The 16,443-nt window shown below is 36.5% G+C and overlaps 1 long non-coding RNA gene across 1 annotated transcript in view; it reads right to left on the bottom strand.

Annotated features, from left to right (window-relative positions):
* The window catches only part of LOC129491499 (uncharacterized), a 93,293-nt gene extending 82,068 nt beyond the window's left edge, over positions 1 to 11,225 (bottom strand). The window contains exon 1 of the long non-coding RNA XR_008660566.2: positions 11,024 to 11,225. This is a non-coding gene — a long non-coding RNA (uncharacterized lncRNA). The remainder of the gene's footprint in view (positions 1 to 11,023) is intronic.
* Positions 11,226 to 16,443: the final 5,218 nt, after the last annotated feature.

Raw genomic sequence — 16,443 nt, 5'->3', positions numbered from 1 at the left:
AAAAGGTTAGAAAAAATTTTATCATGCAAAAGGTAATTACAGATAGCTATAGCAACTATAGTAGTATAAATCAAAATAGACTTCAAAACAAAAAGTTACTAGAGATAAAAAGGGGACTTTTATAAGGATAAAAGGATAAATTGATCAGGAAGGTATAACAATTGAAAACATGCATGTATTGAAGAACAAATAATTAAAATATATAAAGAAAATACCTTACCAAAGTGAAGAGAAAAAGGGGAAATTTACCATAATATTTAAAGATTTTAATACATTACTTTCATTAATGGACAGAACAACTGGCCTAAATATCAACAAGGAAATTGAAGATTAAAATAGCAACATAAATTTATTACACTTAATGATGTCTTTAGAACACTCTACCCAATAAAAATCAGAAAAGGAAAAGAAGGAACAAAACAAAGAAAAAGCTCAATAAATTTAAAATAATAGTAATAATACAAAGTATGTTCTCCATTCACAGCATAATGAAATCAGAAATCAATAACAGAAAAAGATTTGGGGAACTCACAAATAATGTGGAAATTAAAAAACAGACTCCTAAATAACCAATGGGTCAAAGAAAAAAGTCAAAAAGGAAATCAAAATACTCTGAATGAAAATAAAGACTGAACACATCAAAATGTGTAGAGTGCAGCTAAGCAGGTGCTTAGAGGTAAATTTACAGTTCTACATGCCTTTCCTAAGAAAGAGGAAAGATTTCAAATTAATAACCCAAACTTCAACTTCAAGACACTGGAAAAAGAGGAGCAAACAAACCCTACAGCAAGCAAAAAGAAGGAAATAATAAGAACTAATGTGGAAATGAAGTGAAGAATATTAAAAATAAAATAGATAAAATCAGTGAATTCACACTCTTGTTCTTTGAAGACATGAACAAAATGGACAAACCTTGAGAAGGGGGAGGTGGGGAGATAAAACAACATGCAAAACTAATGGAATTATAAATTCATAAATGTAAGATGGGACATTATTGCAAACTATATACAAATAAAAGGAATAATAAAGCAATATTTTGAACAACTGCATGCCAATAAATTAGATGACTTAGATGAAATACACAAGTACCACAAAATAAACAAACTATTCAAAGTGACTTTTGAAGAAGTAGACAATATAGAATATAGACGACACAGAATGTAGGATAGACCAAGAACAAGTAATCAAAAGCTGCCAACAAAGAAAAGCTCTGGATTTAGATGGCTTCACTCGTGAACATTTAAAGAATTAAAATCAATTCTTCACAAACTTTTCCAAGAATGTAAGAGGAGAAACACTTCTCAACTCATTCTATGAAGTCAGTATTACTCTGATACCAAAACCAGAGAAAAACAAACATCTAAAGAAAAAAAAAGCTACAGACCACCCTTGTTTATAAATATGAACACAAAATATACTCAAGGAAATATAGTCCAACTAATTCCAGAAACATATAAAACAATTATTCACCCTGACAAAGTGGGATTTATCCCTGGAATGCAAAGTAGATTTAACATTCAAAAATCAATTAATGTAATACACTATAACAACAGAATAAAGAACAGACACAATATGATCATCTTAATAGACATAATAATAAATTTAATAATATGTAATACAATTTTATGATCAAAACACTCAACATATTATAAATTAAAGGGAACTTCCTCAACCTGATAAAAGTCATCTAAGAAAAACTCACAGATGACATTATACTTAATGGTGAAAGACTGAATGCTTTCTCCCCAAAATCAGATGACATAATCTTGTATGCAGAAAAATCTTTAGGAACGCACCACAAATATATTAGAACAAATAAACAAGTTCATCAAGATTGCAGTGTACAAAATCAGTATGTGAAAATCAATTGTGTATTTATACATATGCAATGATCAATCTGGAAATGGAATTGAGAAAACAATACAATAAAATGCTTAGGGATAAATTTAATGAAAAAAGTGCAAACTTACTCTAAAACTACAAAACATTTTTTAAAGAAATTAAAGAAGATCTAAATAAATAAAGAAAATATTCCATGTTCATGATGGAAAGACTCCATATTGTCAAAATAGAAGATTTCATATTGTCAAAATGGCAATACTTCTCATACTGACCTACTTATTCAATGAGATCTCTGTCAAAACGAGATATATGATAAAAATGTTCTAAATTTTATTGAGATAATGGTGATATAACTCTGTGAGTACGTTAAAAAATTGAATTATCCACTTTACATGAGTAAGCTGTATGGCATGTTAATTATATCTGAATGAAGCTATTAAAAATAAAATGAAAACTTAACAAAGAAGGGGGGGGGAAGAGTTAACACTGATTCCCATAAATTTTTAGTTCTAATATTTAAAAGTATACAGAAATTTACATTTTAAAAATAATAAACTGTAAAAAATAGCAAAACAGCAGCAATTTGATTATGCTATTCCTTCTCTTACAATGTTGCTTTGAACATGTCCACTACTTTGATATTCTATTTTGAATGACCTCCAGGTTGTCACACTGAAGAGATGGTGTCCCTAAGTGAATTTATGGCCCAGGATGGAGTGTTTCTCTCTCTTCCCTTGTTCTAGACAGTCTTCTTCTAGAGATACAGTCAAATAGCTCGGTACATCCTGCTTTCCTCTCTAAGTGCTCACAGAGCACTGTTTCATTGGTGAGTTCTAAACTGTGGAGCGGAATGGGTATCAAACTCACTTTTAATAATTTCAACAACTTACCTTTTTCTACTCCTTGAAATTGCATTATCTCAATTTCATTCTTTCCCAATCATAAAGCTGCATTTTCAAAGTTTCCTGCTCATATTTTAGGGATCTCAGTACTTTGAGCTCAGCTCCTTACTTCTCTTAGACTCCAATTTCCCCTTAACGATGTTTCTTTATCTATCTGTCTGTCTATCTATCTACCTATCTACTATCTATCTATCTATCTATCATCCATCTATCTATCTGTCTATCTAAAGAGGGGTTGACAAATTTGTCCAGATAGCTTTCATTCATTATCACTGTGTCTTCAATACCAAGCTAAAGGTCTGTTATCTTTTCCTTTAGAAAATGTCTTTCAAAACCTCTTTTTTTAAAGTTGAACTTAACTTTATTTTATTTTATTTTATTTTATTTTATTTTATTTTATTTTATTTTATTTTTGAGACAGGGTCTTGCTCTGTTGCCCAGGCTGGAATGCAGTGCTTGATCATAGCTCACAGCAGCCTCAAACTCCTGAGCTCAAGCTATCCTCCTGTTTCAGCCTCTCGAGTAGCTAGGACTACAGGTGTGTGCCTCTAGGCCTGGCTAACTTCTTGAAAATTTTTAAATTTCTAATTTTGGTGGGTACACAGTAGATGTATATATTTACTGGGTATATGAGATGCTTTGATATAGGCATGCGATGTGAAATAATCAGATCATGGAGAATAGGGTATCTATCTCTCCAAGCATTTATCCTTTGTGTTACAAACAATTCAATTACTGGCTAATTATATTCTTTTTTGTAGAGACAAGGTCTTACTTTGTCGCCCAGGCTGGTCTTGAACTCCTTTGCTCAAGCAATCCCCCTGCCTTGGTCTTCCAAAGTGCTGGGGTTACAGGCATGAGGCACTGCGCCCAGCATTAGCTTTTTTTTTTTTTAATATTAATTCATGGGGTGCCCTTTCTATTATATACCATTTTAATAATAATAAATTATTTCCAGCATATTATTTTGAAAACTGTATTTCTCCAAAAAGTTTCTGTGTGATTTCCTCCTTTTTTTGTGGTCTAAGATCTGAATTTTATCAGACTAGCTTGTTTCCCAGCAAGTCATTGTTTTACTCATCTTTGGCTATGTAATGAGTAATGAAAATACTAGCTGATACTTATTTAAAGTTTACTATGTGTCAACTTCTTTCCATCAGTTTGATATGGATTATCATATTTAACCATTACAACAACCATATGCAGGAGGTATCCTCTTTAGATGAGGAAACCAAAGCACAGAGGATGCATAACTTGCTTAATCTTATCTGGCAGGAGAGTGGTAGAGTTAGAATTGAATTCGGAAAGTCTGACCTTAGAGATTGTTATCTTGATCATTATTATAGATGTTGTCTCCCTTCAGCCCCCTGACCTCTGTCCTTGGTTCCCGGGTGTCCCAGGAGTTTTGTGAATTTTTTTGCCTGCTTGATTTTTTTATATGCGCACGGGATCAAGTACCTTCTTTTCTTAGTATCCATTGCACCAGATGACCTTTTGCGTCTGCTCCATCCTCATCACACAAGCTTTCTCTAGGATATGTTAAAACAAATATAGATGAGGTTTAGAGGTAGAAAGATTTGGTGTGTATATGTTTTATACTACTTGTTTTGTTACGTAGGTGTCAGTTAAGTTTTGAAAGGTAAGCTGAATACCGTGGGAAAGAATATTTCCAGTAAAAGGAGCAGCCCATGCAAAGGCGTTGCTAGTGGTTTGGTAGGTAGGAAGACAGGGCACCTGGGAGGTGGGCCAAAGTGAGGCTAGAGAGGAGGAAGTAGAGGGGAGAAAGATCACGATAAGGTGGTAAGTTATGTGAAAGAGTTTATGATGTTGGCCTGGCGCGATGGCTCACGGCTGTAATCCCAGCACTTTGGGAGGCCGAGGAGGGTGGATCACGAGGTCAAGAGATCAAGACCATCCTGGCCAACACGGTGAAATCCCGTCTCTATTAAAAATACAAAAATTAGCTGGGCTTGGTGGCACGTGCCTGTAGTCCCAGGTACTCGGGAGGCTGAGGCAGGAGAATCGCTTGAACCCGGGAAGCAGAGGTTGCAGTGAGCTGAGATTGTGCCACTGCACTCCAGCCTGGGGACAGAACAAGACTCTGTCTCAAAAAAAAAAAAAAAAAAAAAGAGTTTGTGATGTTATCTTTAAGTTTTTGTCAGGGGAATAATCAAATCATATTAAAATTTTAGAATTCAAATTTAAAATCAAATAATAAAAACTATGCTACTTTAATTTTTGTGTAAAAAAGATATGCAGCAAATGTGGCTAAATGTTACTGTTTTTTTATATTTGTTTACTAGCAAAAATAACCATTTATAATTAAATATATGAATTAATATTACATATATTTTAATAGTTTATAATGGAAATAGTAATAATAATAAGCAACGCCATGGTGGAAGTGAGGGGGAAAATTGTGAATCTAAAGCAAAGAAGAGGCTAGAATAGAGAGAGATCTTGGTAATAAGAGGGAAAGGAAGGAAGGAAGGAGAGAAAGAGAGGAAGAAAGAGGAGGTAGGAGGAAGAAAGGAAAAAGGAAGAAATGAAAGAAGAAGAAAGGAAGGAAGGAAAGTAGAAAGGAAGGAAGGAAGGAAGGAAGGAAGGAAGGAAGGAAGGAAGGAAGGAAGGAAGGAAGGAAAGAAGGAAACAAAGAAGGGTGTTTAAAGAGAAAAATAAAATGAGATGTCAAATATTCAGATGAGTATGTAGGGGTTAAAGGTCAAAATTGGCATCTTTCTCGTTTAGAATCTAAATTTTAGGTAGTAGCTAAAGATGTGGGAGTGTATGATATGGCTAAGGAAGACAGTGTAGAATAAGAAGAGGAAAGGGAGCACAAAGTTTCTAACTGTGGAAAATATCACATTTAAGGGGCAAGAAGAAGCAGACATGCTCAGCTTAGAGTATTTGAGAAGGGTTTTTGTTTGTTTGTTTGTTTTTTGTTGCTTTTTGTTTTTGCCATGACTGTGTTGTTGACTTAATTGTGGGGGTGAAGACCTTTTACCTGTACCTTAAACCATCCAGCCTCTTGGTGGTGAGCCAAAATGTGTTCTCTCAAGTATACCTGAGTTACGTGCTGTTTCCTTTCAACCTGGAAGCCGACCCAGATTGTGTCTGAAAGTGACCCTGCACTTGTTTATTGTCTGTTCTATATTACTCATCCCTGATCTTTAAGATATAATAAGTTTCATTGAAATAAGGTACAATTCCAGGATTCTTTTTTATCCATCATTCCAATATATGTGCCCATTTTCCTGCCCCCATTATAGTTATATTAAATAAAGTCTGAAGATTTTTTAGTCAATTACTGGGAAGAATTCATCTACTTACTTCTATTTGCTTAGGGTTAGAACTTCTTGATTGCAATATGAAGATTGATAAAGTGACAAGCAACTTTGTCTACTACACTATATTGCTGTTGACTGCAGCAATATAAAAACTGAAATTAAAAACCATGCTGTTCACCTTCATTTGAGTCCTCCCAGTTATTCCAGACATAAATCAGGTAAGCGAACTTGGAGTGTCCTTGAGATTCTTTACTGGTGACCTTAGTACTGAGCATAAAGCTCAGTACTGCAGGAGCACTGCAGCCACATTGGTCTCTTTGTGGTTTAACTCACTTTGTATTTATTGTCAGCACTGCACAACTGCCAGGTTGTTTCATTCGTTAATTGTTCTATAAAGTTATTGTCACTATTGCTTTCTATAAACTTATTAATTGTTGAATGTATATAGACCATCTTTCAACAGTTAGTATAAGGTCTTCTTTAGGGGTGAAAGCATGTTTTATACTCCTCTTGAATGCTGCAGTTTTTGGCATATTGCCGAATACAGGCAAAGTACTCAATAAAACCTTTTGATTTATCAATTAATGTACTGATTACTTACTATCATTCTTATAAAACCATGGTAGGTAAAATAGAAATACTAATGATGCCTTTGCCTTTTATATGATTGTTGTGAGGATCAAATCAGGTATGAGAGGGGAAATTACCCACTAATATTATGAAGACCTATTAGGTCATTAACAGAAATTCAGCTGAAATTGTTCTTTATTTTATAGGATGTGCTTTTTTGCCTCCTGCTTTGGAATTTCATCAAAACAAAGAAAACAAACAAATCCTGAATATACCCTGAATGGTTTGACTCTAGTTAGAGATTTTTAAAGTTTTGCTCCAGACCTTGGCTGACTCCAATTCTAAAGACAACTGAGCAGGCTAGTTAGGAAATTCTTATGCAACTTATAAAATAGAGACCCCAGAGGGTTTTTTGGCATAATATAATAGAATACAATAGAAAAATACTTTTGATGTGTTGTTAGGGTTTAATCCCTTCCTCTTCGTCACCATTAAGGAAGAGAAATACTCCTCTAAGATCGAAGCAAAGATTTTGACCTGTATTTTCCAAACACTGTGCAGAGGTATTCAATACCATGTCATGGCACCTTCCTTTCAATGACATATCTTTGTGAAGTTCAGTTTGTAGCAGGTATGATAAAAAGCAAATATGGGATGAAAATTGGGGTGGAACAGGAAATGAAGATGGCTATATGCAATCTGATTCTAAGGTTTGAGAAGTCGTGCGGTGCCTAACAGTGCTCACATGCCAACCCCAAATAGACTAGTGCCCCCTTATCCATAGGAAATACATTTCAAGACCCCCGATGGATGCCTGAAATCACGGACAGTACGAAACCATATACATACTGTGTTTTTTCCTATACATACATATCTCTAGTAAAGTTTGATTTATCAGTTAGGCACAGTAAGAGATTAGAAACAGTAACTAATGATAAGTTAGAACAATTATGACAACATACTGTAATGCAAATTATGTGAATGTTTTCTCCTCTTTCTCTCAAAATACTGTAATGTTTTTAGATCACAGCTGATGGCGTTAACTGACGCTGCAGAAAGTGTAACTGTGGATAAGAGGTGACTACAGTTTTGGGGATAAGAATGAAATAAGAATATATTTTTATTTTACGTATTATATTTTTGGGGTGCTAATAAGTTGTTAAGACATAAATACTTGCTAAGGTGTTTGGATCTACTTTAATAAACTGAACTGTTAGGTCTTCATTTTTGCCCAAGTATGCTATAAAAAATCATTGAGACATTGTGAGCACTGAAGATCAAGAAAGTTTGGGAGCTACTCGCTTAGTGCAATGAAATATGTTTGATTTTCCATAAGCCAAATATTTTATATCTGCTTAATTTTTATGTCAATTCCTTTACTCTCCTATGACAGTTTTAAGAGTTTTTTTGTATAATCTATCTAAATAAAATGTATTTTTCTCATAGGGCACCCAGGAGAGGTTCTGATATACGAGTGTCACCTTTTGGATTAAGAAAGTCACTTCACCACTGTTGGCCTTGATCTCTCCACATCTGTGAAATAATAGTGTGGATTATTTGATATTCCCAGTCTCTTTCCAATCTAGAATTCCATAATACTATAAACTTAGAAGATTCTTATAATATAATGAGAAGGCCATCAGACGGTGGAATCAAGAGAGTTCTCCACCCATTGTTAATTGAAGAGAGAATTCGCATTCTGTCTGGAAGCAATGGCCTACACTTCTGACGTCTGATATGCTGCACTGATGTGGGCATTGTCCAAAGTAAAGGGTACCAGAGAAAGACCCTGGATCAATAGGTGTCAACGCTCATGGTACATGAGACAGGGATGTCTGAGCATTGTGGAGCAGGCAATTCTTCAGACTTTATAATTTTACTTGGGTCTTGGAGTTGGAGGAAGGATGGTGTAGAAGAGAACGTGCTACCATATTTTTGATAGCAATGTACTTAGAACTCAGTCCTGTTCTTTCAAATGTCCTAAAACTCATGTCATATGTGTAAAGAAAAAGTTCACAACCATTTTCTTTTGCTCCTCTTCAGGGAGGTTGATAATGTAGCTAAATTGTGAATGCAGGCAGAATCATCTCGTTGGATATTTATGGTGATATAAGTGTCCCTGACATAAATTTTCTAATATTGCAATAGCTGCTTTTATGTATAAATAACTCTTAATTACAGTTTAAGAATACTTTTATCATCCTGTTGATGCTCATTCAAGCAATATCAAATGCTTTTGCAGTAGATTTAAAAACAAAATCAAAACTCAGCCTATTTGCAGTTTACATTTTCCTTACACCCATCACCCACTTTTGCTCTTCTATGCTGTGAGTGGTGCTCTCATGCTGTCTGTGTATTGTCTTAATATCTGTCACTTCCTCAACACTTTTATCCTTCTTGTCTTCATCTTTTGGTTCCTCTGATTTTTTTTTTTAAAGTAGTGTGTGAGTAGTGCTCGCATGCCTTCTGTGTATTGTCTTAATATCTGTCACTTCCTCAACACTTTTATCCTTTTTGTCTTCATCTTCTTGGTTCCTCTGATTTTTTTTTTTAATTCGCCATGCAGTTTCTCTCTGATGTTTTTCTCGCAGTACTTTTATAATCTGTAATGCATTTATTGTTCTTTGCAGAACCTTGGCGTTGCCATGTTCATTTGTTTTCCAATAATCTTTATTAGATCTTTTACTTTGTATTTTTTCAAGTCTTTTAAATCCCTTCTTATGCAAATTCTATTTTTTATTTAACTTGCTTAGCTTGCCTTGTCTCTGATCTTCCTTTGACAATTTTATTACAGTTTCTCTCATCATCTTTACACTTTTTTTATGTCTTTGAAATATGATCTTCCCACTTTCCTTTTACTGTTTCTATGATACCACCCCTATGTCCCCTCTCCCATTCTTGGCCTTATAATTTAAAATAATTCATTATCTTACCTCATCTTTTTGCCTCTCCCCCTTCCTTTGTTTTGAATTGGTCCTTTACAAAAGAATTGGTTACCCAGAATGGCTTTCTTAATTGTTTAAAGGAGGACCAAACTTATATTGCCAAATACCTAAAGCTTTACAAAAATCAAGGTCTGAGAGATGACAAATTGAGGGTCAGGGCTGAAGGGCACCTATATGACTTGCAAGAAGAGGTTTAACTCAGGCAAAATTATATCATTTTGTAGGTTATATGTGCCATATACATTCCATAGTTTTCTAAATAAGCCCTCCAAAATACAGGTGATTTCTAGGTTCTTGGCATTTTTTAAATTTTTATCTTGCTCTGTCACTTTGGCTAAAGTGCAGTGGAGCAATGATACCTCACTGCAGCCTCGAACTCCTGGGCTCAACCTTCTGACTAGCTGGATTACAGCCCAGCTAATGTTTCCTACTTTGTACAGATGAGGTCACTATGTTGCCTAGACTGGTAACTCTTGACCTCAAGCCATCCTACCACCTCAGCCTTCCACCCTCCCACGTGAACCTCCCAAATATCTGAGATTACAAACACATGCCACAGAACCCAGCAGGTTCCTGGCATCTTTTATTTTCTCTCTCACCATTAGAAACTAAAGTCCAAATTTCTAAGTTAACATAAGGCCTATAATTAGAGGGAAGACAGTCTTTTCCAACCTCTGAGTTAACTTGGGATGGGGAAAAAATATAGTAGACACTTGCTACGTCTCTTTCTTCCTTTTTTAAAATATTTGCTTTTAAAGCTCGGCTGCTTCTTCAGAATGGGGTAAAATAAAAATAAAGCTCGGCCGGGCGTGGTGGCTCATGCCTGTAATCCCAGCACTTTGGGAGGCCGAGGCAGGTGGATCACCCGAGGTCAGGAGTTCAAGAACAGCCTGGCCAACATGGTGAAACCCCGTCTCTACTAAAAATACAAAATTAGCCAGGCATGGTGGCATGTGCCTGTAATCCCAGCTACTTGGGATGCTGAGGCAGGAGAATCGCTTGAACCCGGGAGGGGGATGTTGAAGTGAGCTGAGATTGCATCACTGCACTTCAGCTTGGGTGACAGAGCAAGACTTTGTCTCAAAAATAAATAAAAAATAAATAAATAAATAGATAAATAAATAAAACCAATTAATCCCTTCTTGCAACAGGATGGTCCCAGAAGAAGGCATAATTGTTTGATAGTAATTGATTAGTGAGTATTCTCCTAGTAAGGCATTGCCAGTGTCCTTGCTATTTTTAGGTGCTAAATATCAATTTAGTATACTGCTCTGTAGGATGAGAGGCTCAGCAGAGTGCTGAGCTCAGGAACTGATACAGCTGCTATTGGATACGAGCATTGGGTAGAAAGGACAGCAAATCTTAGCTGCTGATAGTAAGGTAGCTACTGCTGAGTCTTCCCTCAAAACAAATGGCACATTAGGCAGAGCATCCTGTTATGAGTCTGTTAACCTGAATCCCTGCCTGAGTTACTGACCTGGGGCTGTAGTGTGACACCTGTCGTTTCTCTCTCTCCTTCTAAGCTTGCTCATGCAGAAGATGAATTGGTTGCACTCAGTGATGTCCAAAAATTCCTTTCAGCTCCTTCTCCTTTGTCACAATGTTTCAAGTTCCATCATTAAACATTGATTTCTTCTGGTTTCTAAGGCTTTTAGGTTTTTAAGGATTGCCATTAAAATGCGAACCTGAGGGGAGAAATAACATATTAGAGTGTTTTTAGCCCATATATTTGAGGAGGTTTTGAATGATCTCTTAAGGGGCAGGCCATCTGGGAATAAGGCATGGGTGATCCGCCAGGACAAAGGGGGCTAGGAGGATCAGGGAGGGACACAAATGGGGCGACAGAGGAGACAACAGACAAAGAATAACTAAATGCTAGTTTCTTTTACACATATTTTATCAATTCCTGCAGCAAATCTGGGATTTAGTCATTACCATACCCATATTTCATATGAAAAACTGCTTCAAAGACCAAACATGACACATGTACAGTTACTTGGTGAAGCAGAGATAGCATGGGAACTCAGGTGGTAGGACGCCAGGGTCTATGCCCATATTCTTCCCACTGCAGCCAGCTACGTTTTGCTTATTGTTGTTTACAATGTTACCTAGAATGAGTTCTGCAGAAATAAAGTACTTCGCCTAGATTATCACATTCAGTCCTCATCAGTGGATACCATTACTTTTTTCCAGCTTTCCAGAGGAAGACCCTGAAGTTTAAAAGTTTAGTAGTCTGAATAACAATACATAGCTCATATCTCAGGGACAGATATAATAGGTATGTACATATACATGGAAAAAATGTGTTGGAACTTTTGACAAAGGCCTTAGCTCACACTGTCTTGAATCACTACTGCTGGAAAAAAAAAAAAAAAAAAAAAAAAACCTTTTATTTCCCTCTACCTCTTTGGCTTTTCTATCATATTCTCATTTCTAATAATCTAAAGTTTTAAGAAATCGATCCCCTTTCCCATCTTTATTTTTTATCAGAAAACTATTTCCTGTAGGCCTCTTTCAATTCAAACTGCCTCAGTCTTGGATCTGAAAGTCAGGTTATACAATCTGGTTTATTCTTTTTAATCAATTCAAAATTTTAAGAGGCATTTTTTCAGGTGTCAGATGTCATAATTAATTTCCACAAATACTTGTTGTTGAACAGCTAAGCCAATTCTGTAGTCAAATTTTATAAAGTTTGTCTTCTTTCAGTATTACTAGATGGCATTGCACAAATTATGTCATTTCTCTAAGACCAATTTTCTGTAACTATAAAAGAAAGGAGTTGAACCACATCGTCTGTAAGAGGCCTTGCAGCTCCCAAATGGTGTGCTTCTTACCATGCCAAAGCCTTCACTAATTTATTTGAAAAACATTGAGAGCATAGAGTGTGCCAAGTACTACATAAGGCATTGTAAATATGATCATTAGGTAGCCCTGTGTCAAGGAGGTGAGAATCTGCTGCAGAGCTCACTGTAGTAGAATTACAACATTGATTTATGTTTGCGTGCTGCTTACATATATTTAACACACATTTTCTATGTAGTTTCCCTTGTGTCTCACACTATCCACCCCATAACAACATGCATTTCTACTCTTCTTCCTTACCACCAACAATGGGTCCATTCTCAATCTGCCCAGATTTCAGGCTTCCCCAGCTTTCTCTTCCATACATAAAAATCACAGATAGAGGTAGAGTTAATAATAAATTGAGTGGATGCCTGATTTCCTGATAGGGCTTAAAGGGATTTTCTGCTTGTAGATATCTATATCTATATCTATATCTATATCTATATCTATATCTATATCTATGTCTATGTCTATATCTATATCTATCTATCATCTATCATCTATCTATATATCAGGCTGAAGTGCAATGGTGCAATCATAGCTCACCGAAGCCTTGATTTCCTGGGCTCAAGTGATCCTCCCACCTCAACCATAGCTAGGACTACAGGTACACGCCACCACACCTGGCTAATTTTTAAAATTTTTTGTAGAAGTGGAGGTCTTTCTATGTTACCCAAACTAATCTCAAACTTCTGGGTTTAGCAATCCTCCAGTGGCCTCTCAAAGTGTTGGGATTACAGGCATGAGCCACGGCACCCAACTGAATTTTATTTATTATTTTTATAGTGTTTGAAGAAGAATAGAGATAATAGAGGTTTTAGGCTGGGAGGAGACAAGCTAGGGAAAAGTAATAGGCAATGGATATAGTGATGAAAGGGATGTTTTGGTGTGAAAGATATACCCACTAAAGGTCTTCAGCCTACCCCAGTTTTTTTGTGGCCTATCACACTTTTGAGCTGTTTTAGTCTGAGTCATAACAGTTGTCAGCTAGTTTAGAAATATATTAATGTCTTGGTGTTTGTACAGTTTGTTATTCCTTCATGGACCATTTCTCCACTTAGCTTCCTGGACGCATACCCTCCTGACTCTTCTCTCTCCTTCTTTGTTCCTTAGCAGCCCCCTTTGCTAGGCTCTCCTTCTATTCTTAGAGGGTCTCATGGCTTAGAATTTGCTGATAATCCTACATTCACCTCCCACCACCACCCTTCCTAAACTTCATATTCATATACCAAACTACCGACTTAACATCACTAGCTGGGTGCTTAAAAGGCATCTCAAATTAATATATCAAAAACGCAGCCTTTGATGCCCCTGCATACTCATCCTTCACTAGTCTTTCCTGTATTGGTTATGATCTCTTCATTCTAATTACTTGGGCCCCAAATCTGGATGTCATCCTTGCTTCTTTATTTTTCCTCTTTACTTAGCACAACAAATCTATCAGTAAATCTTGTTGTCTCTACCTTCAAATTATATCCTGGAAATAATATACTCCTACCTCCATCTCTACCACCCTAATCCAAACCACCCACATTTGTACCATAGACCAAAGCAATAGTCTTCTAAGTACTTTGTCTGTCAGAAGCTATTTTTCTATTTTTCTCATTACAGCCACGGCAATCTTTTTAAAATCTATTTTTTTTTTTTTTTTTTTTTGAGACAGAGTCTCATTCTATCGCCCAGGCTGGAGTGCAGTGGTGAGATCTTGGCTCACTGCAACCTCCACCTTCTGGGTTCATGTGATTCTCCTGCCTCAGCCTCCTGAGTAGCTGGGATTACAGGCACACACCACCACACCTGGCTAATTTTTGTGTTTTTAGTAAAGATGGGATTTCTCCATGTTGGCCAGGCTGGTCTCGAACTCCTGTCCTCAAGTGATCTTTTTGCCTCAGCCTCTCAAAGTGCTGGGATTACAGGCATAAGCCACTGCTCTTGGCCTAAAAATTTAACATTTAATAGACTGTGAAACCTCTTACTTGAAATCCAACATTTTCCCAATATATGAACTCCCTACCATAGCCTTCAAGGCAGTGCATAATCTTGCCCCTATACACCTTTTCTATCTCATCTCATGATTCTTCCTGGCTTGCTTCACCGATATTACAGGTCCTTTTACTGTTCTTCCTGGTATACATCATCCCATTGTGATTTTGTATGACAACTTGGCTAGGCTATAGTTTTTACACATTTACTCAAACAACATTTCAGGTGTTGTTATGAAGGTACTTTGTAGATGTGATTAACATCTACAATCAGTTGGGTTAAAGTAAGGCGTATTAACCTTGATAATCTGTGTGGCCCTGATTCAATCAGATGAAAGGCTTTAAGGGCAGAGCTGAGGTTTCTGTAAGAAGAGGAAATTCCACTTGTAAACTACAGTCAGCTCCCGCCAGAGAGTTCCTGATGGTCTTCCTTACAGATTCCAGACTCACCTAGCCAGGCCCTAATGCAAGCCAATTCCTTGGAATAAATCAATCTCTCTCTCTCTCTCTCTATATATATATATATACACACACACACATATATACACATATATATACACACACACATATATACACATATATACATACACACATATATATACACATATATATACACACACATATATATACACATATACACACACATATATATACATACATATATACACACACACATATATATACACATATATGTATATATAAACTAATAATCAGAGTGCTATGAGAAATGGAGCAATATTATACATAGTTTTATGTGTAATTATATACATATAAAACCTATGTAAAATATTATTCTATTTATATATTGCACTCTCTCTCTCTATATATATATATGTACAATGGTGCAAGCCAATTCCTTGCAAGAAATGACTCTCTCTCTCTCTCTCTATATATATATATATATAAACTAATAATCAGAGTGCTATGAGAAACAGAGCAATATTATACATAGGTTTTATGTATAATTATATATATATAACCTATGTAAAATATTCTATTTACATATTGCACTCCCTCTCTCTCTCTCTATATATATATATATTTATATACATGTACAATGGTGCAAGCCAATTCCTTGCAAGAAATCAATCTCTATTCACATTTCATACACACACACACATATATGTGTGTGCGTGCCCCTGCATACTCACCCTTCACTAGTCTTTCTCATAGTGATTATCATACAGTAAAGAATCCCTCCAGAAAGAGGAGCTAGAGACACATTGGGGCTTAAGAAAATATATATTTTTAAGAAGGTGGCAGTATATATATGGAAAAATGAACCAAACTGCGCATTTAAGATTTGTATACTTGACATCACTTGAGAATAATGTGAAAACAAGATCACTCTCTCTAGGAATTAAATATGTAGCTAGTTTGGCTTGTTAGAACATACCTATTACAGTAAATATTCTGGCGCTCAGGTAAGTTAAACCAAGTAAAATAGTTCTCGCCTCCGGCCGGGCGCTGTGGCTCATGCCTGTAATCCCAGCACTCTGGGAGGCCGAGGCGGGTGGATCACGAGGTCAGGAGATGGAGACCATCCTGGCTAACACGGTGAAACCCCGTCTCTACTAAAAATACAAAAAATTACCCGGCGTGATGGCGGGCGCCTGCAGTCCCAGCTACTCCGGAGGCTGAGGCAGGAGAATGGCGGGAACCCGGGAGGCGGAGCTTACAGTGAGCCGAGATCGCGCCACTGCACTCCAGCCTCGGCGACAGAGCGAGACTCCGCCTCAAAACAAACAAACAAAAAAAATAGCTCTCTCCTCCAACACCCATGTCAGCGTTACAGGGTTCCTGCTGTAGAAGCTTATTTCTGTTTGCATGTGCAACATATTACTCCATAAACATGAGAAAAAGCCCTGATATAGCCACAAGAGTAATTTCTTTCGATCTGGCCCTGCCGAGGCTTTCAGCATTTATAAAGAGCTGAAAGCAGTCTGTTTTAGCATTCTCATAAAGCCCCCTCCTTTAACCAAGGGCCAGCTTTCTACTTCTTTGATGTTTGTGGCTAAGTTGCTACTATACACACCTTCAAATGCCAGAAATCACAGGCAGTCTCTGGGAT

Source organism: Symphalangus syndactylus, chromosome 10 (genome assembly GCF_028878055.3).
Source record: "Symphalangus syndactylus isolate Jambi chromosome 10, NHGRI_mSymSyn1-v2.1_pri, whole genome shotgun sequence".
Classification (NCBI taxonomy): Eukaryota; Metazoa; Chordata; class Mammalia; order Primates; family Hylobatidae; genus Symphalangus; species Symphalangus syndactylus.
The sequence above is the reverse complement of the archived record's forward strand: the minus strand, read 5'-3'. Positions and strand labels throughout refer to the sequence as shown.